Here is an 18,758-nt window from a genome sequence, read left to right as displayed (position 1 = left end):
ATCACTGGTTCGATCACAAGAAAAATGGTTCAAATGGCTCTGAGCACTATGGGACTCAACTGCTGAGGTCATTAGTCCCCTAGAACTTAGAACTAGTTAAACCTAACTAACCTAAGGACATCACACACATCCATGCCCGAGGCAGGATTCGAACCTGCGACCGTAGCGGTCTTGCGGTTCCAGACTGCAGCGCCTTTAACCGCACGGCCACTTCGGCCGGCTTCGATCACAAGAATTCAATACAGAATCAATTCTTAAAACCACAGATCGAACAGCTGATTAATAGTCATAGCGTGAAGCAATTAACCTTCATTCAATTTACTTAGTCACGCTGAAAGCGAGGTGTCCGCAGCTCGTGTTCTAGTGGTTAGCGTTGCTGCCTGTGGATCACGGGGTCGCGGGTTCGAGTGGTTCAAATGGCTCTGAGCACTATGGGACTTAACTTCTAAGATCATCAGTCCCCTAGAGCTTAGAACTACTTAAACCTAACTAACCTAAGGACATCACACACATCCATGTCCGAGGCAGGATTCGAACCTGCGACCGTAGCGGTCGCGCGGTTCCACACTGTAGCGCTTAGAACCACTCGGCCACCCCGGCCGGCGCGGGTTCGATTCCCAGCCGGGTTGGGGATTTTCTCTGCCCGGGGACTTGGTGTTTGTGTTGTCCTCATCATTTCATCATCATCATCATCATTCGTAACAGTGGCTAGATTGGATTGTGTAAAAAAATTGGACTGTGTAAAAATTGTACGGGCGCTGATCACCGCGCAGTTGAGCGCCCCACAAACCAAATACGTCAAAGCGAGTTCATTTAACTTGCTTTATCACACTCACGGCATGTACTGATTAAATTGGGCCAGTTCTTCCTCTCAACATACACTGTAGGACACCCCAGGTGCCGAAAACACAAACAAGCCTTTACTCAACACTCACAGACTGTTCAGGAAGATGTTTGCAAGCGGCTACAATTAAAGCAGGGCAACGGCCTTGCCGCAGTGGTTACACCGGTTCCCGTGAGATCACGGAAGTTAAGCGCTGTCGGGCGTGGTCAGCACTTTGATGGGTGACCATCCAGGTCACCATGCGCTGTTGCCATTTTTGGGGGTGCACTCAGCCTCGTGATGCCAGTTGAGGAGCTACTCGACCGAATAGTAGCGGCTTCGGTCAAGAATACCATAATAACGACCGGGAAAGCGTTGTGCTGACCCCACGCCCCTCCTATCCGCATCCTCCACTGAGGATGACACGGCGGTCGGATGGTCCCGGTAGGCCACTCGTGGCCTGAAGACGGAGTGCTTTTTACAATTGAAGCACTTTCACAGATAACACAGTGCACCGCCTCAGAGCCAGTCCAGCAGAATGTCACCATTAACTGTTAAACCACTCCTTATGATCCATTCCCTCCCCTCCAACCGCCAAGACAGCAACACTCTACCAGGTTGCCGTCCTCACAGCAGCCCTACTCATATCGACAGTCATATCCTCTGGTACTGTCCCGCCCACTAGCCTCTTAGACGTCCTCGGACTTGGCTTCACCCAGAACTGTCTGTCACACCAGGAATTCACTATCATTCGCAGCCTATCTTCAAGCACAATCCGAGCCACCAGCCTCGGCCTCCCCTGCAGCGTTTCGCGCTCTCCCCTGTTTGCCGACGACAGAGTCGGTGCTGTCTTCTGGGAGATGTTTCTCGTTCCAGTGGATGCAAATCACTGCCCACCGACGTTCGCGCCTGTCCCCAGCTTGGCCTCGGTGGCACTTACGTCAATTACACGTCCGCTTCTGTCGCTCTCTGGTAGCAGCAGTGCCACAAATACCAGCGACCAAGATCCTTGGCGTCATGGATACTAGACGTGCTGTTTGAGACGCCACAACAGGGCTGTTTTTTCTACTCATGTGTATTAACTTCGTATTATCTTCCTTGTTATCGTGACCGTAGAAAATGTTACTAACTTCAATTACGTGTCAGATCAGAAAATGCTAATAATTTTAATTACATGTCACATCATAACGTAAGAAGTGAGCCGAGTTTCGTATGCAAGACAGGCCGCGTTTTTCAAGGCTGGTCAAACACTCACTAGCAGAACCGAGGTTCGAGGTCAGTGGAATGATAGGGACCTTTACAACGTTCGTAATGAAAGATCTCCGGGTACAATTTAGTCAAACATTAACACGATCACATGTCGAGGAAATCTTCCAAGAGAACATTCCCGACAGATGTCGCAGATGGCCGCGTGCACCAAGCACCAATGTAGAACGAAATAAAAGCGCAGAAAGGGACAGACTAAGTAGTGACAGCAAGAATAACAGTAGTCTTAGAGAGGAGAGAGTCAGAGAGTAATCCGAGCAGCCGGAGTGCAGTGACACTCCTCAGCAGCACCTTATGGAGCAATAGATACACCAAATACGAGAAGAAGGCAATGGACTCTGGTGGACACACGGCATCTGAGAGTTAAGTAGCAATTTTCAGTATTCATAGAGATAGCATTGAACAGAGACTGCCTGTCTGTCTCAGAGAACTAAGTTATAGGAAATTCAGTGACTAGCAGGAACAAGTTATTGACTGATACATGTCTCTTGTCTATAGTGTTGAAGATTTCTTTTTTATGGTTTAGGCCAAGTGGTCAATAGTTATCAGACCGAGTGGCGGAGAGATCACTCGTCCCTGATAATGATCCTTCCTAGTGGCTATTGAAAGCATTTGTCATTCTGTTAAGGAGTTTTGGTCTGACACCTCAATAAACCAATGTGTTGATAGACAATGAAAGAATTGACTAAATGTAATAACTCGCTGCTTCATCATATCACCGAGAGAGGTGGCGCAGTGGTTAACACACTGGACTCGCATTCGGGAGGACGACGGTCCAATCCCACGTCCAGCTATCCTGATTTAGGTTTTCCGCGATTTCCCTAAATCGCTTCAGGTTCCTTTGACAGGGCACGGCCGACTTCCTTCCCTAATCCAATGAGACCGATGACCTCGCTGTTTGGTCTATTCCCCAAAGTAAATCCAAAAAAATTAGCATATCAATTCCGCCAGCTCTACGAAAATTACCAATCTGACGTAAATAAACACCCATCCCAACCGAGGAACCTGGTGCAGAGAAACTGTCGTCAAGCAACAATTTGTCAGAAAAAGCAGAAATTCTGTCCAAGTCAGCCTGTATCCTTCTACGTTCTCTCAATCACGGTACTTTCCCGTTCAATACAGCGTCATCAGCAAACGGTTTCAAATTGCTGCTCAACTTATAAGTCAGCTCAAATGGTTCAAATGGCTCTGAGCACTATGGGACTCAACTGCTGAGGTCATTAGTCCCCTAGAACTTAGAACTAGTTAAACCTAACTAACCTAAGGACATCACGCACATCCATGCCCGAGGCAGGATTCGAACCTGCGACCGTAGCGGTCTTGCGGTTCCAGACTGCAGCGCCTTTAACCGCATGGCCACTTCGGCGGCTAAGTCAGCTCATTTAAGTATGTAAAGAAAAAGAGCGTTCCTGTTACGCTTCCCTGGGGCATTCCTGACGATACGTTTGTCTCTGATGAACACTCACCGTCCAGGACAGTGTACTGGGTTCCATCAATAAAGACATATTTCAGTCATTCACATATCTGCGAAACCATTCCGTATACTCGTCCCTTCACTAACAGCCTGCAGCTGGGCACCGTATCAAATTCTTTTTGGAGATATAGTAAATGGAATCTATCTGTTGCCCGTCGTTCATGGTTCACAGGATAAGCTGAGTTTCGCGCGAGAGATGCTTTCTAAATCCGTGTCTCAAGAAAACTTACAACACTGGGCAGAAAAAAAAAAATAGTGAGCCTGGAAAGACGACATCGATTTTGATACGTGACGTAGATGCCACCTAGGGGATAGCAGATACACTGGTAATGGTTTCGACGTCGTCCGCCAACAGATAGCGTAGTGACATAGCCACCGCCATCTGTGTCTACTCTTTAATAGGGAACGCTAACAACAAAAAGGCTTCAAGTCTGTAGGCTGTAGAGCAGCGTACTAAGCTGCTGCCAGCCCGCCCCCTTCGGGGGGAATTGAAAATCAACAAAGGAAAAAAAGTAAAAAAAGGCTCAGTGCGGTGCAAACAGGCAACCATGCCACGGAGACGCACTCGTGGCTCGTTCAGCCAAATGGACGAGTTTGAAAGGGGCCAAATTCTGGCCTTCCGAGTAGCGTATTGGTCCTTTCGGAGAATTACAGCGTAAGTTGGACGTGCTGCGTCAGTTTTACAATGATGCTGATATCAGTGGTCACATTAAATTCTCACAACCATAGACGCACTTCTGGATGTCAGCACAGCACAGGCACCCGTCGTCGTACTGTAAAAGCAACAGTGGCAGATCGTACAGCTACCACAGCACAGATAAGACGGCTTATGAGCCCACTCTTCCGTACCGATTATTAGCGGAAGGTCTACGGGCACGCACACCTCTACCCTGTCTTCCACTCAAGCCATGGTATCGGCGAGCACGACTCACTTGGAAAAGCGAATGGTGCGTTGTGGTCTTCAGAGATGAGAGCAGATCCTGACTGCACGCAAGGGACAGTCGTTTGCGCGTACGATGTAGATCTGGTGAAGGTTGTCTTGTAGAGTGCATTCGTTCAAGACACGCTGGCTCCACTCCAGGCCTTATGGTCTGCGCTGCGATAATCTACAAGCTCTCGTTCGCCTCTGGTGTTTCTGGAGGGGACGCTAACCAGCGCTTGGTATGTGCGAAATGTTAGATCTGTTCTTTTGCTGCCGGCCGCTGTGGCCGAGCGGTCCTAGGCGTGTTAGTCTGGAACCGTGCGACCGCTACGGTCGCAGGTTCGAATCCTGCCTCGGGCATGGATGTGTGTGATGTCCTTAGGTTAGTCAGGTTTAAGTAGTTCTAAGCTCTAGGGGACTGATGATCTCAGAAGTTAAGTCCCATAGTGCTCAGAGCTATTTGAACCATTTTGTTCTTTTGCCTTTCCTGCAATAGGAAGGTGATGTGTTGCTCCAACAGGATAATGCTCGCCCACACTCTGCCCGTGAAACTCAACGTACTCTGCAAGACGTGCAGCAATTTCTCTGGCAAGCACGATCTTCGGAATAGTCTCCAATCAAGCAAGAGTGGTATATGATGGGACAAGAAGTGAATCGTGCGACTCGTCAGCCAACAACTCTCGTAGACCTACGTGAACAGGTTGAGCAGGCGTGGCACAACGCATCACAGGACAGTATTTGCTTTCGGGACGATCGACTGAGTACCAGAGTCAGTGCCTGCGCTGCTGCCCGTCTCTTCTACATGCGAGTCGGTGCGACTGTCGGAGCTCAAACGACGGTGTATCCGCACCATTCTCCTGTGTGAATGGTTTCTTAAACACGAAATTAGCTTAGTAATATGGTTGTTTCAGCATGAATCGATACCTGTCATCTCAGAATCGGTTGTGCTATTGGTGTGTAAATGTAATCATTTCATATACTCGATGTACACTGTTCCAACAATAAATCTTGAGTGAACTGAAAACCTCTAAAAGGGCGTACTATTTTCTTCTGGCAGTGTATATTCCAACATACAATACGATATAGAAATCTGGTTGTAATTTTGCGGGTTCGTTATTAATACCTTTCTTACATACGAGAGTCACTTGCGCTTTTTTCCAGTCGCTTGGGACTCCTGCGCCGGGCGAAAGATTCGCAATACATGCAAGCCAAGCAAGCATCTAGGGCGGTAGAATACTCTCCGTGAAACTGAACTGGGATTCCATGCTGACCTGGTGACTTATTTGTTTTCAACTCTTTCAGTTGCTTCTCTACGCCAGGCATGCCTATTACCGTGTCTTACACACGCGAGTCGGTGCGACTGTCGGAGCTCAGACGACGGTGTATCCGCACTATTCTCCTGTGTGAGTGGTTTCTTAAACACAAAATTTAAAATTTCAGCGTTCCTTTTGCTGTCTTCTATTGCCACACCAGATTGGTCGAGGAGTGATTGGACAGAAAGCTTTGACGTGCTTAGTGATTTTACTGAGGACCCGAATTTTCTCGGTCCTCCGCAGGATCTTCCGCTAAAGTGTGATGGTGAAAGTTCCATACTTCCCGCATCGATCTCCTAATAGGCACACTAATTTCTAATAACTTCTGCCTCTTGATTTTTACAAGTTCTGTTATGAATCGAGAGTGCAACAGTCTCTGCTTCCTCAATATTTTCTGAGTTTTGTTATTAAGCTACGGTGGGTGTTTTTCTGACCTTAATCCAATTACTCGGCGCGTACTTCTTCAGGGGGCGATTTACAATCAGTTTAAATGATGCCCATAGTTCCTCTAAAGCGTTTGCTCATCTGTTCCTTCCAGCATAAATACTCTCCCAGCCTTTTTGGTGGATTTATTATCCTAAGTAACCATTTTCGCTATGATGACATCATGATCACTAATCGCTTTGTGTATACTGTGACTGTCGATCAAATCAGGTCAAAAATATTTCCACTGCGTTTGGTTTTTCAACTAGCTGGTCATCTAACGAAAAAACCACGCAAAGTAAAATCTATGCTCGGCTTAGGAAGAATCATGTAGACAGGCTGCGTACGCCTGGAGCACACGAAGCCAGCTGCGAATTTGATTAGTCGGGGCGTCCTATTAGCATACGCCTAATGAAACAAAAATAGTTCATACGACTCGCTCAACAGAGCAGGACAGCAGAGGCAGAACACCGTAATGAGTTGGGAAAAACTTCGTAATTACGGGAAGCTCACATAGTGACCACTAACAGAAAGAAACGAGAGGTAATTGTGATAGTGAAGTAGTCTGCCATCATGAATCGTGACGACGGTTACAGGCTCCCTTCGCCTTGGCTGCTAGCAGTAGCAATCCTACCAACAGAAAGCATCCACGAGCCGGGTGTGGCAGCACACTTGCCAGCAGAAGGTGCATAACGCACTGTGTTGCTTCGACTGCTAGTGACCATCGCGAGAGAAAAATACTTGTACTGGCTTGCTCCTCATTCGTCGATTCGGCTCACTGGGAATTAAACCAAAAATTACTATCAATAGAGATATCACTCTCGCTTCTCCACTCCTGTCTTCCACTACAAAATTGGCCAGGTGCGAAAAGGACTCGGGCACTGAGGATCCCTTGCGAATTTAATCTCTATATATAAAAGGCAATGTCCAACTCCGCCATTGCCGGTCCCAACCCCGGATCCTCATCTTACAAGTGATGAGGGAGGAGGAGGGGGAGGAGTAACAACCTCGTAAAAAAACCTGGGTCCATCTGGCTCCGGATGGTAGCACCCTGTGAGGGCCCCTGCCTAGGGTTACGGGTGAAAACCGGTCAACGGTCTCATAGGCGGATGAAGAATTTTAACTCCCAACGGCTGAGAGAGCGGAGGAACCAAAAATCTATAACTGCAAGCGTCTGTACCCAGATTGGGCGGCTTGTGGGCAGCGTCTGTTCCTCATGTTAGAGGCGGCTGTTTCAAGAAAACCTTCTAACGCTAACAACGTTAGTCGTATTCCTGGTAGGTTACGCAAGTAATCTCCCCAACTTTGAAGAATTTCAACAGTTACAATCTTAACGCATGATGGAAATGTCTTTCAATAACGAAACTACCCCAGGTGGCCAATCCACCGTCGGCAACGACGCAAGCAGACCCATGGATTCTGGGGAGTCTGCAACACCATGCAAATCCAACAAGATTAAACCCAGAAAAATCTTCAACATAGCAACTCTCAACATAAACTCCCTTCTCAAAGTGGGAAAACTTAAGCACCTTACAGACCAGTTACACACGGAAGACATACAAATTGTGGCGCTACAAGAAACTCGCTTCACTGATGAAAACACATTTGAATCAAACAAATTCAGAATATTTAAAGGAAAACCTGGAAAATTTGTAATGAAGAAATGCCCTCAGCTTGGCACAGCTTTTGCTGTAAACACAAAAATTCTGAACTCTGTCGAACATTTTTGGTCAACATCATCGAGAACATCTTTCCTCACTTTTCGATGTGCAAATAAAAAATACACATTAATCAATGTTCACGCTCCCACAAATGACAAAAATAATGCTAAAAATAGGGAAGAAACAGATGAATTCTGGGAAAACCTTAAGGATCATATATCAGAAATCCCAGAAAACAATGCAAAAATACTTCTAGGAGATTTTAACGCTCAGATTGAAAAGAAAAGAAATTCCGCGATATTGTCGGCAACTTTCCCGCACACAAACGAACCAACAAAAATGGAGAAAGGTTAATTATGCTCTGTAAGCAGTTTAAACTCAAGCTAATGTCAACACGTTTTAAACATCTTCCCAGAAAACAAAAGACCTGGGTATCTCCGATAAAGAGTATCGGAGAATTTCAAATAGATCACGTTGCCATCTCCTCCAAATGTGAAAAAGAAATATTGAACACACGTGTCCGAAAATCTCTAAACCTCGACTCCGATCACTATCTCACGAAAATAAAAACTAAACTGATCCCACAAAACAAACAGAAAAGCAGAAACGGTGAATATAAAAACAGAAATAAAATAAATTTTGATCTTACAACCCTGAGAAATTACAACCTTAAGTCCAACTCTAACCTCAAGGATTTTCAGAAAAAACTAAAGACATTCTCCCCTTCACAAAACCTCCAAGAATTTCAGAACAACTTGATTGAGGCAACAGAAACAACCTTTCCAAAAAAGAGCAAACCGAGACACCCGTGGTGCGACAGCAACTGTAATGAAGTTCTGCATGAAAGACTTAAAGCCTGGAAAAAGTGGAACTCACATAAAACTGAAAACAACTTTGATGAATTTAAGCAAGCCAGAAAGAATGCCTCGAAAACCATTCGCAACACCAAGAGACAATATGAAAAACAACAAATGGACTCAATCGGAGAGAATTTCAAGAAATGCAACACGGCAGCTTGGTACAAAACATTCAACCAGAAACTCCGAGGATACCAGTCCCCTTGCCTAAACCTTATGAGAAATAATAAGACTCTCGCCACCAACAATACTGAAAACTGTGAAATCCTGGCTGAATATTTTGAGACACTCCTAAACTGCCAAACACCCATCCAGACTCCCAGTTTTACGCAACCAGAAACATTACCAACACATTCAACACCTCCGACACGAGAGGAAATCACAAACATAATCAAAAATCACAAAAACAGGAAAGCATGTGGAGAAGACACAATTACAGCAGAAATGCTCAAGCTTGGGGGAGAAACAACAGTAGAAGCACTACACAAAGAACTTGAACAAGTATGGGAAACCAAGAAAATCCCAAGTCACTGGAAAACTGCCCTAACTCACCCTTTGTTTAAAAAAAAGTGACAAAAGGGATGTTAACAACTATCGTGGAATATCGCTTCTCCCAGTCCTATACAAAATTCTATCAAAGGCCCTGCTCAATCGTGTATCACCAGTTATAGAGGGAAAACTTGGAGAATATCAAGCTGGCTTCAGACCAGGAAGATCCTGCGCCGAACAAATTTTTAACCTCAAAACAACAATGAACTATTTATCTACAAGGAGCAAGAAATATTTCATAACATTCATTGATTTCAAAAAAGCTTATGACTCAATCGATAGGGACACACTCATCAAAATACTTCGAGAATATGAAATAGATGGAACAACAATCACCATAATCAAAGAAACGTTAACAAATACAACATCAAAAGTAAAATTCCAAAGAGAAATTTCACGGCATTTTGAGGTCAAAACCGGCGTCAGACAAGGAGATGTGCTGTCCCCGGTACTCTTCAACTGTGTTCTGGATAAAGTCATAGCAGAATGGAGAAAACTCACGCAAAAACATGGAGTTGAGAAAGTCCAAATTGGAGGGAAGTGCTACAAAGCCATTGAAACCAACTGTTTTGCCTTCGCTGACGATCTCGCCTCTTTAGCTTACACACAAAAAGACACAATAAAACAAATAGAATTACTTAAAGAAACTGCTGAAAAAGCAGGCTTGCAAATTTCATTTGAAAAGACAGAAATCATTACAAATATCAAAAATCCACCAAAGAAAATAACTACGAAATACGGGAAAATACAGGTATCTAAACATTTTAAATATCTTGGTGAACTAATTCAGCCTGTGGCAAAAGGTCATCCAGCCTGCAGGGCTAGAATACAAAAACTAGAGACAGCAACTCACTACTGCAGACAAATGTATTCAAAAAAATGTATATCCAAAAACATTAAACTCAGACACTACCAGACTGTCATTAGACCGCAGATACTATACGCATCAGAAACACTGCCAAATTTTACATACGCAGAACAGATAGAAAATCGTGAAAGAAGAATTGTGAGGACAAATCTTGGACACAGGAAAATAACAGATGATCAAGGCAAGTCTGTATACATACTAAAAAGCAACAAAGAAGTGTATACGAAGTGCAGCAAAATTACAGACGAAATTAGAAAAAGAAGATGCTCCTTTTATGCTCACATCATGAGGATGAACCCGAATAGGCTTACAAAACAAATAGTTTCGTACATCGCAAATCTAAAAAATAAAAATTTATGGTTTATCAACACAGAAAGATATCTAAAAGAAATGGACATAGATCAGGAAACAATATTTAACAGAAACCTTTTTAGAAAAAAACTGAATTCATTCACGGGTTTCGGTGTGAAAATTAAGAAGACTTGTGGAACTAAATGGTCTGAAGAGAGAAAAGCCGCCTTCAGCGTAAGAATGAAAGAAGTGTGGACTGAGAGAAAGAAGACTTCCCAGAAGCGCAAGAAATAACTGTTTTCACGGTCTTTAACGGCCAAATTTGTATAATAATAATAATAATAAAGGCAATGTCCTGACTTACTGATTGACTGACTGACTGACTCATAATCGCCCAGCCAAAATCGCTCAGGATAGAAACTTGAAATTTGGAAAAGGTGTTCATCTTATACTGTAGATGCAGTTTTAGAAGGGATTTTTCGAAATTCCAACCCTGAGGAGGAGATATGGGGGAGGAAGGAATTTTTTTAGAAAAAAGTGGCTATTAAGGCAATTTTGAAGACAGACCTACGAAAATTGGCATTTTGTTTCTCGGTCAGAAATAAAGAAACACATGTTATATCATTTTTGAAAATGTAACCCTATGGGTGTGAAATAGTATGTGAAGCTTTTTTTGAAAATATATCATTATTAAAGAACTACTAAAGTACTGTAAAAACTACAGCTATGAACACTGGTATTTGACTTCTCGGTTACAAATAAAAAGTACGTGTTTCGCTGTTTTTGGAAGTCGAACTCCTAAGGAGTGAAATAGGGGATAAGAATTTTTACGAAAATATTTTCTTAAAAAAGCATTTTTAAAACTAAATCTCTAAAAATTTAAATTTTGCTTCACAGTAAGAACTAAAAAATACTTGTTTCATTGTTTTTGGAAATTCAAGCTCTAAGGAGGTTGGGGGAATCTCTATATATAAAAGGCAATGTCCTGAGTGACTAACTGACGGACTGACATTCATAATCGCCCAGCCAAAACGGCTAAGGATAGAAACTTGATATTTGGAAAAGGTTTGAATATTATACTCTAGTCGATCTTTAGGAAGAGAATTTCTAAGGGTGTGAAATACGGGATGAAGGGTTTTCAAAACTTTCGCTGTTAAGGCAATTTCGAAGCTAGACCCACGAAAATGGTATTTGGTTTCTCGCTCAGCAATAAAGAAATAGGTGTTGCAGCATTTCTGAAAATTTAAGCCTTTGGGGGTGAAATGGTGGGTGAAGCTTTTTATTAAAGAACTACTAAAGCCTTTTAAAGTTACATCTATAACACTGATATTTGACTTCTCGGTCACAAATACAAAAAATTGGTGTTTCACGGTTTTTGGAAACTGAACGCCTAGGGGAGTGAGATAGGGGATGAGATCTTTACGCAAATATTTTTTTAAGAAAGCATTTTCAAAGCTAAATCTATTAAAATTTAAATTAGGCTTCTCAGTGAGAAGTAAATCGTGTTTCATAGTTTCTGGAAATTCATCTCGAATATAGGCCAAAGGTGGATGAAAGTTTTTATGGAAATATTTTGTTGTGCACTCATTTTTGAAGTGAAATCTATGAAAATTTCTACTTGGCTTCTCGTTTAGAAATAAAACATACACATATCACTGACTTTGGAAGCTCAGCCCCTAAAGGGTGAAATAGATGATGAACCGCTTCACGAAAATATTTTGGTGTGAAAGTATTTTTAAACCTAAATCTTTGAAATTGGTGTTTGGCTTCTCGGTTAGGGATGAAAAAATACAAGTTTTTTTTTTTTTTTTTTTTTTTTTTTTTTTTTTTTTTTTTTTTTTTTTTTTTTTTTGGAAATTCAACTCCTTAGGGGATGAAATAGGCTCCGAGTAACTCACTCACTCACTCAACATCGCCCATCCCAAACTGCTAAGATCAGAAACTTGAAGTTCCGACGGGATATGGATCGTGTACTGTAAGAATCACTCCTAAGGGGATGAAATAGGACATAAAGCCTTTTTGATGGTTCAAATGGTTCAAATGGCTCTGAGCACTATGGGACTTAACAGCTATGGTCATCAGTCCCCTAGAACTTAGAACTACTTAAACCTAACTAACCTAAGGACATCACACAACACCCAGCCATCACGAGACAGAGAAAATCCCTGACCCCGCCGGGAATCGAACCCGGGAACCCGGGCGTGGGAAGCGAGAACGCTACCGCACGACCACGAGATGCGGGCAGCCTTTTTGAAAGTACGTCGCTATTAAGGGTATTTTGAAGCTAGAACTACAAAAATTGGTATTTGGTTTCTCAGTGAGCAATAAAGGAATACATGTTTCAGTAGTTTTGAAAATTTAACCCTATGGGAGTGAAATAGTGGGTGAAACTTTGTTTTCTAAATATATTATTGTTAAAGAGCTACAAAAGTACTTTTAGTGCTTAGAGGTGGCACGCCACTTTCCCACTTTAACAACACTGTCAGTCAGATTAATATTCATATTTTAGGCCATGATCTCTGTGTTCCCCAGTACTACATTTGATATGTGTGGTTTATGACTCTTTTACATAAGGAACTTGTGGGCAGAAGGTTCTCATAACTGTATGTGTAACATGTAGAGAACTTGTACCCAAGGGGCCATAGGGGAGGAGAACAGGGAGAGATGGGTTGGAGGCATAAATTCTGAGTGTAGCAACCAGGCTGTGTGAGTGATTCTGGAAAGCAGTACTCAGTGGTTCGTATCTTCTGGCTGTAGCAATCTCTTCCTTCCACTTAGGGTCAGACGGGAGGACGCCGGTTCGCAAAACATTTTACTTGAGCCAGGCGACAGCCTGTCGTGAAGGTAGCCAGTTGGAAGAAAGTGGGTGGAGGAAGCCATTTAAGAGAGACTGCTGTAAACGGAGGGTTTGCGGAAGCAGTGAGAAGGTCATAAAACTCTGTGCATTCTCATATTAGAAGCTGGGACGATATGCACAGAGTGGCTGGTGCAAGTGTTTAGTGGAGGCAAGACTGTAGCTCCCCTGACGTGAGGAAGCCGCCATGTTCTTTTAGCGAGCGGCAAAAACATATATTTCGTGGGCACAGCTGTCTGGATAGCTTAACAGCCTTCTTTCAGAGATCAGAAATGGTCGGACAGGAAACATTAGATCTCTCCATAAATGAAGGACTATTGACCTGTCTAGGGAGATGTTTTTTCCCAAAAACATGACCATGCATACCGTGAGAACGACGCCTCCCCACTCTAAAATCTTCCTTTTTCGGACAAGAGAGATTTGGAGTTGCTGATTCTCTCCTCTCAGAATATTCAAAGTGAAGGCTTACTCTCCCAGTGTGGGATCCACTGTGCTGTGTCTGGACTGGCTACCAGGCTAACAGAACAGTCAAGAGCGGAGACTGAATGACTGTAGGATGGTTCTATTGGCGCGTGTGCCGGCCGAAGTGGCCGTGCGGTTCTAGGCGCTGCAGTCTGGAACCGCGAGACCGCTACGGTCGCAGGTTCGAATCCTGCCTCGGGCATGGATGTGTGTAATGTCCTTAGGTTAGTTAGGTTTAAGTAGTTTTAAGTTCTAGGAGACTAATGAGCTGAGAAGTTGAGTCCCATTGTGCTCAGAGCCATTTGAACCATTTATTGGCGTGTGAAATGTGGGGGCGCTTTCGTTTTTGCTATTTCAGCTCCCATGCCGAGGCTTGGAGGAAAGTGGTGGTGATTCTTTGTCTTCTTCGTCTTCTGGTCCTCCCCTGGCGGATAGATTCAGGCCTTGGCTTAATGGGTGAGAGTTGTAGTCTGCATCTTCTGGTGGACTAAGAGCCAGTGGCAGCTTCCAACTGTACCAACAGTGGAACTGCATATCATCTCAGACATATCATTTGCCACGAGGGTGAACTTATTCGTCCTGAGTCGACCATCGGACGTTTGACAATTCCATTGAAAGGGTGCACCTCATCCTGAAATCTGCGGGGATTTCAGGGCTCTGATAGGGAAGTTTTCCCGTGTTCTCATAATCAGAACGCCTGACCAGGTATTTTGCAAATTTTCATGAACGTGTCAGAACATTACTACTGCTGCAGCGCGGCGCTCCTCGCCCACAGCGCACCGTTTTCTGCTGCCGCGTGAATCGAGGTGAATGGGTAAAACACTGCTGCACCGGCGTAGGGTTATTAATTGATATTCATAGCTCCCAGATCTCAGGTGAACCATAGTTTGAGGTATACTTGGTCGTAGTTGATTCCATTTCATCAGAGTTGGGCCTCACAGTAAATTCATGTAAACAAAGTCATATTGCGTTGTAAAAGGGATTAGATCAGAGGAGAATTTGTATAGCTTCAATCCCAATGTATGCTTTACCAATCAAACTTTTTTTCTAATTTGTTTTTCATTTTTTGTGTAAGATTTATCAGGTCATTGTAATTATAAAAGGAATAATAAAATTTGTCATTATATTGTAAACTTAAATATGCCACTGTTCCCCCTAAAGTACTCACTGTTTCTCTTTTAATGTGGTAGCACATGGATACACCAGCAATTTAAGGATCAGTCTTATTTAATTAACTAATTTGATTATTAATTTCAGTTCTGAAAGTGACTGCAGGCATAGATAACAAAAGTGCGATGAGTAAATTCACTAATTTCATATGTAAAAAGTACTGGTATAGCTCACAATTTGAAGCTTACAGAGAAGATAATACTTTTCTTTATGTAAAGATAACAACATCCATCACCATGGATATATGATTAAAGCAGGCGACGGCTTGCAAATCTACATCTATGATCAATAGTATCTGAATTCTCACTACAAATGAAAAAATAGGTGTTTCATTGTTTTTTTGGAAACTGAACTCCTAAGGGGGTGAAATAGGGGATGAGATTTTTTATGAAAATATTTTGTTATGACAACATTTAAAAGCTAAATCTATGTAAATTTGAATTAGGATTCTTAGTGATAAATAAAGCCCACGCCCGGGTTCCCGGGTTCGAGTCCCGGCGGGGTCGGGGATTTTCTCTGCCTCGTGATGACTGGGTGTTGTGTGATGTCCTTAGGTTAGTTAGGTTTAAGTAGTTCTAAGTTCTAGGGGACTGATGACCATAGATGTTAAGTCCCATAGTGCTCAGAGCCATTTTTGGTAAATAAAGAAATTCGTATTTCACTATTTTTGGGAAATTCAACCCCTATGGAGATGAAAGTTATAATGAAAATATTTCCTTGTGCAAGTATTTTTGAAGCGAAATCTATGAAAATTTGTATTCGGTTACTCTGTTAGAAATAAAACATATGAAGGTCACTGTTTTTGGAAATTCAGCCCCTAAGGGGCGGGGGGGGGGGGGTGGGGGGTGGGGGGGGGGGGGAGAGCGTGAAATGTTTTACGAAAATATTTCATTGCACCCCTAAGGGGCTGAAAGAGGGCCAGACTGATCCACTGCCTCAATATCGTCCAGACAAAACCGCTAAGGAGAGAAACTTGAAGCTCAGACAGGGTATGCATCGTGCACTGTAGGCATCATTTAAGATAGGATTCTCCAAAAATTCACTCCCAAGTGGGTGAACCAGAGGATTAAAGGTGTTTGAAAGTAACTCGCTATTAACTGAATTTTGAAGCTAGTACTACAAAAACCGGTATTTGATTTCTCAGTCAGAAAATAAAAAAAATATGTGTTTCAGAATTTTTTGTAAATTCGACCACTGTGTGGGTAAAGTGGCGGATGAAAGATTTTTTTTTAAATAAATAATTTCTAAAGAACTATTAAATGACTTTTAAGGCTACGTCTATGACAACTGGTATTTGACTTCTCAGATAGAAATAAAAAAAAATTGTTTTTCTGGAAATCAACACCTAAGATAGTGCAATAGGAGATGAAAATTTTTAAGAAAATATTTCAATACACCAAAAAACTTTTAAAGCTTAATTTATGACAACTGGTATTTCAAATCCTCGGTTAGATATAAAGAATTTTCTGTTTTGGGATGAAAGATGCTAAGGAAATATCTCTACAAGATCGCAAAAGACATGAATGACAAAAATTTTGTACTCCAGCTACCACAATCGCATTTGGTTCAAAGAACATTTGGGAAAGACCATGCTTATATGGCCTTAATTAGCGTGAAATGCTTAGAAGGGGTTGAAATTTGTGAACAACATAAAAATTCGATTAAATAAAAACAAAAAATCTCTGCAGGCCATAGAGACTATACGATTAAAACAGCGGGTGCTAAGCTAGTTATGTATATAGATATACTGGGAATCGAGAATCTCTACCATATTTGCCTATTATCAACACTGATTCTGGCGAGATACCACTCCCAGAGATTCCAAGATTTTAGAGAAAGTTTTAATTTCAACAATGTAAATGTGATAAAATCATGCAGGAGGCAGGTGGCCATTATTATAATAATCAGCAGGTCTGCGTTTCAGTTTGTATGTGAAACGAACCTTCGCAGACTTGTCTACGCCATATCTACGTGCAGTAATCATTCCTGGATACCTGATAATGTTCAAGTTTCGAAACACAGCGTATGAGCAATAAAGCCTTCCTTGCCTCATGTTTGATTTTTACCACTGCGATTCAGTCAGCCTGAGTGCAGAACAACTGATCGTTTTAATTTCAAGTTTGATCGTGCATAGCAAAAAAGAAATATTTTTTCGTGTGATATGATTAAAAATTAACAGTTTTCGGATTTTTTTTCTTTTACTTGTACTGTCAATCCTTGCTTCTTACCAAATTTCATTATTCTAGGCCAAAGGAAAGTACACTATAGATTTTGATGAGTGAGTTTGCAAATATCAAAATATGTGACCTAGATGGCGGTAGACTTTGAAATTTACATTCATTACACCACCAAGGGCCTAAAGACCTTGGTGTTATTTCCAACTTACTGCGTCTACTCGTTCTTGAGGAAAAAAGAGTCTTACCAGACGGACGAAGAAATGACAAAAATGGTGTCCCATGGTTTAATGTATAACAATTACCATAGTGTATTATTTAAGCAAACAAATACATGGTTGTTACAAAGTCTAACTGGCCAACGTTAAAACGGGTGTTCCAATGCATCGACAACTTGGGCTATTATAGTAGCTTCACGTAGACGACTATCACCTCAGCCGACAGAAGTATTATACATTGGTGCCATATTATTAAAACTGGATATAGACATATTTTCTTTCAATCTAGGATGTTGTTCTCCGCAACGCCACAGAAAACACAGATATTATTGGACTAGTATTGTCTAGTTTCAAACATAAAAAATTGTGGAGGTCTACTGTAATTCTGCAGTTAACACTAAAAACAGTCCTAAGTTGCATAATGCTCTTTGGTTCAAATGGCTCTGAGCACTATGGGACTAAACATCTGTGCTCATCAGTCTCCTAGAACTTAGAACTACTTAAACCGAACTAACCTAAGGACATCACACACATCCATGCCCGAGGCAGGATTCGAACCTGCGACCGTAGCAGTCGCGCGGTTCCGGACTGAGCGCCTAGAACCGCTAGACCACCGCGGCCGGCGCATAATGCTCTTTATTGATTCAAAAATAAAGTGTTTCACCCAAGCAGGGCATCACTAGGTAATCTTGTGCAATGTGCGTCTTCATTCATAGCAGCGTAGATTAAGACCACATTCATACACCACAGTAAGCATGGCTACAGAACAAGGTGCCAAGGGCCAATCCATGCTCAGCCTGTGTATACACTGTGTGAGCACGGATTGGCCCTTGGCACTTTGTTCTGGGACCATGCGTACTGTGTGGCTTAATGTATAGCAATTACCATAGTGCATTATTTAAACAAACAAATCTACATTGCTGTAAATGATGATCGACATTGCTCGAGATTTCCTGGTGATGCCCTACAAGGGTGAAACACATTGTTTTTGATCCTACAAAGAACATTGTTCTATCTACGACTCTTTTTTAATATTAATCACAATATAAGATAGCTGTACCACTGTGCCCCAATGGATTGGAATTAATGTTATTCTGCAGTTTACATACTAGAATAATAACACACAACAGTTTGACTGGCGTAGAAGCACACCTTCCAGATAATCAAGACCAAGAAAAGGTCAAAAACTGTGCAATCACTGCCTACAGTTCCAATTATTAGCCTGTAACCTATGTGGAAATCTACATTATATATCTGATTCCATTGTTCTGGTGGAATACTTGTTATGATTCGTAAGCAAATTGCACTTCCAAATTAGAATTGGGTGTATATTCTGTACAAGACTGTAGTTTTAATGGAATAATTATTCATGGTGGCAGGCAGTACCACATAGCAGTACTTTACTAAATAAAAGGGGGACTGAGATGAGTGTA

At 42.3% G+C, this 18,758-nt stretch overlaps 1 pseudogene; it reads left to right on the top strand.

Moving 5' to 3' along the window:
- Positions 1 to 979: 979 nt before the first annotated feature.
- On the top strand, positions 980 to 1,097 carry LOC126263952 (5S ribosomal RNA; annotated as a pseudogene).
- The last annotated feature ends 17,661 nt before the right edge of the window (positions 1,098 to 18,758 follow it).

Source organism: Schistocerca nitens, chromosome 6, assembly GCF_023898315.1.
Source record: "Schistocerca nitens isolate TAMUIC-IGC-003100 chromosome 6, iqSchNite1.1, whole genome shotgun sequence".
In the NCBI taxonomy this organism is placed as follows: domain Eukaryota; kingdom Metazoa; phylum Arthropoda; class Insecta; order Orthoptera; family Acrididae; genus Schistocerca; species Schistocerca nitens.
This window is presented reverse-complemented; position numbering and strand designations above follow the sequence as displayed.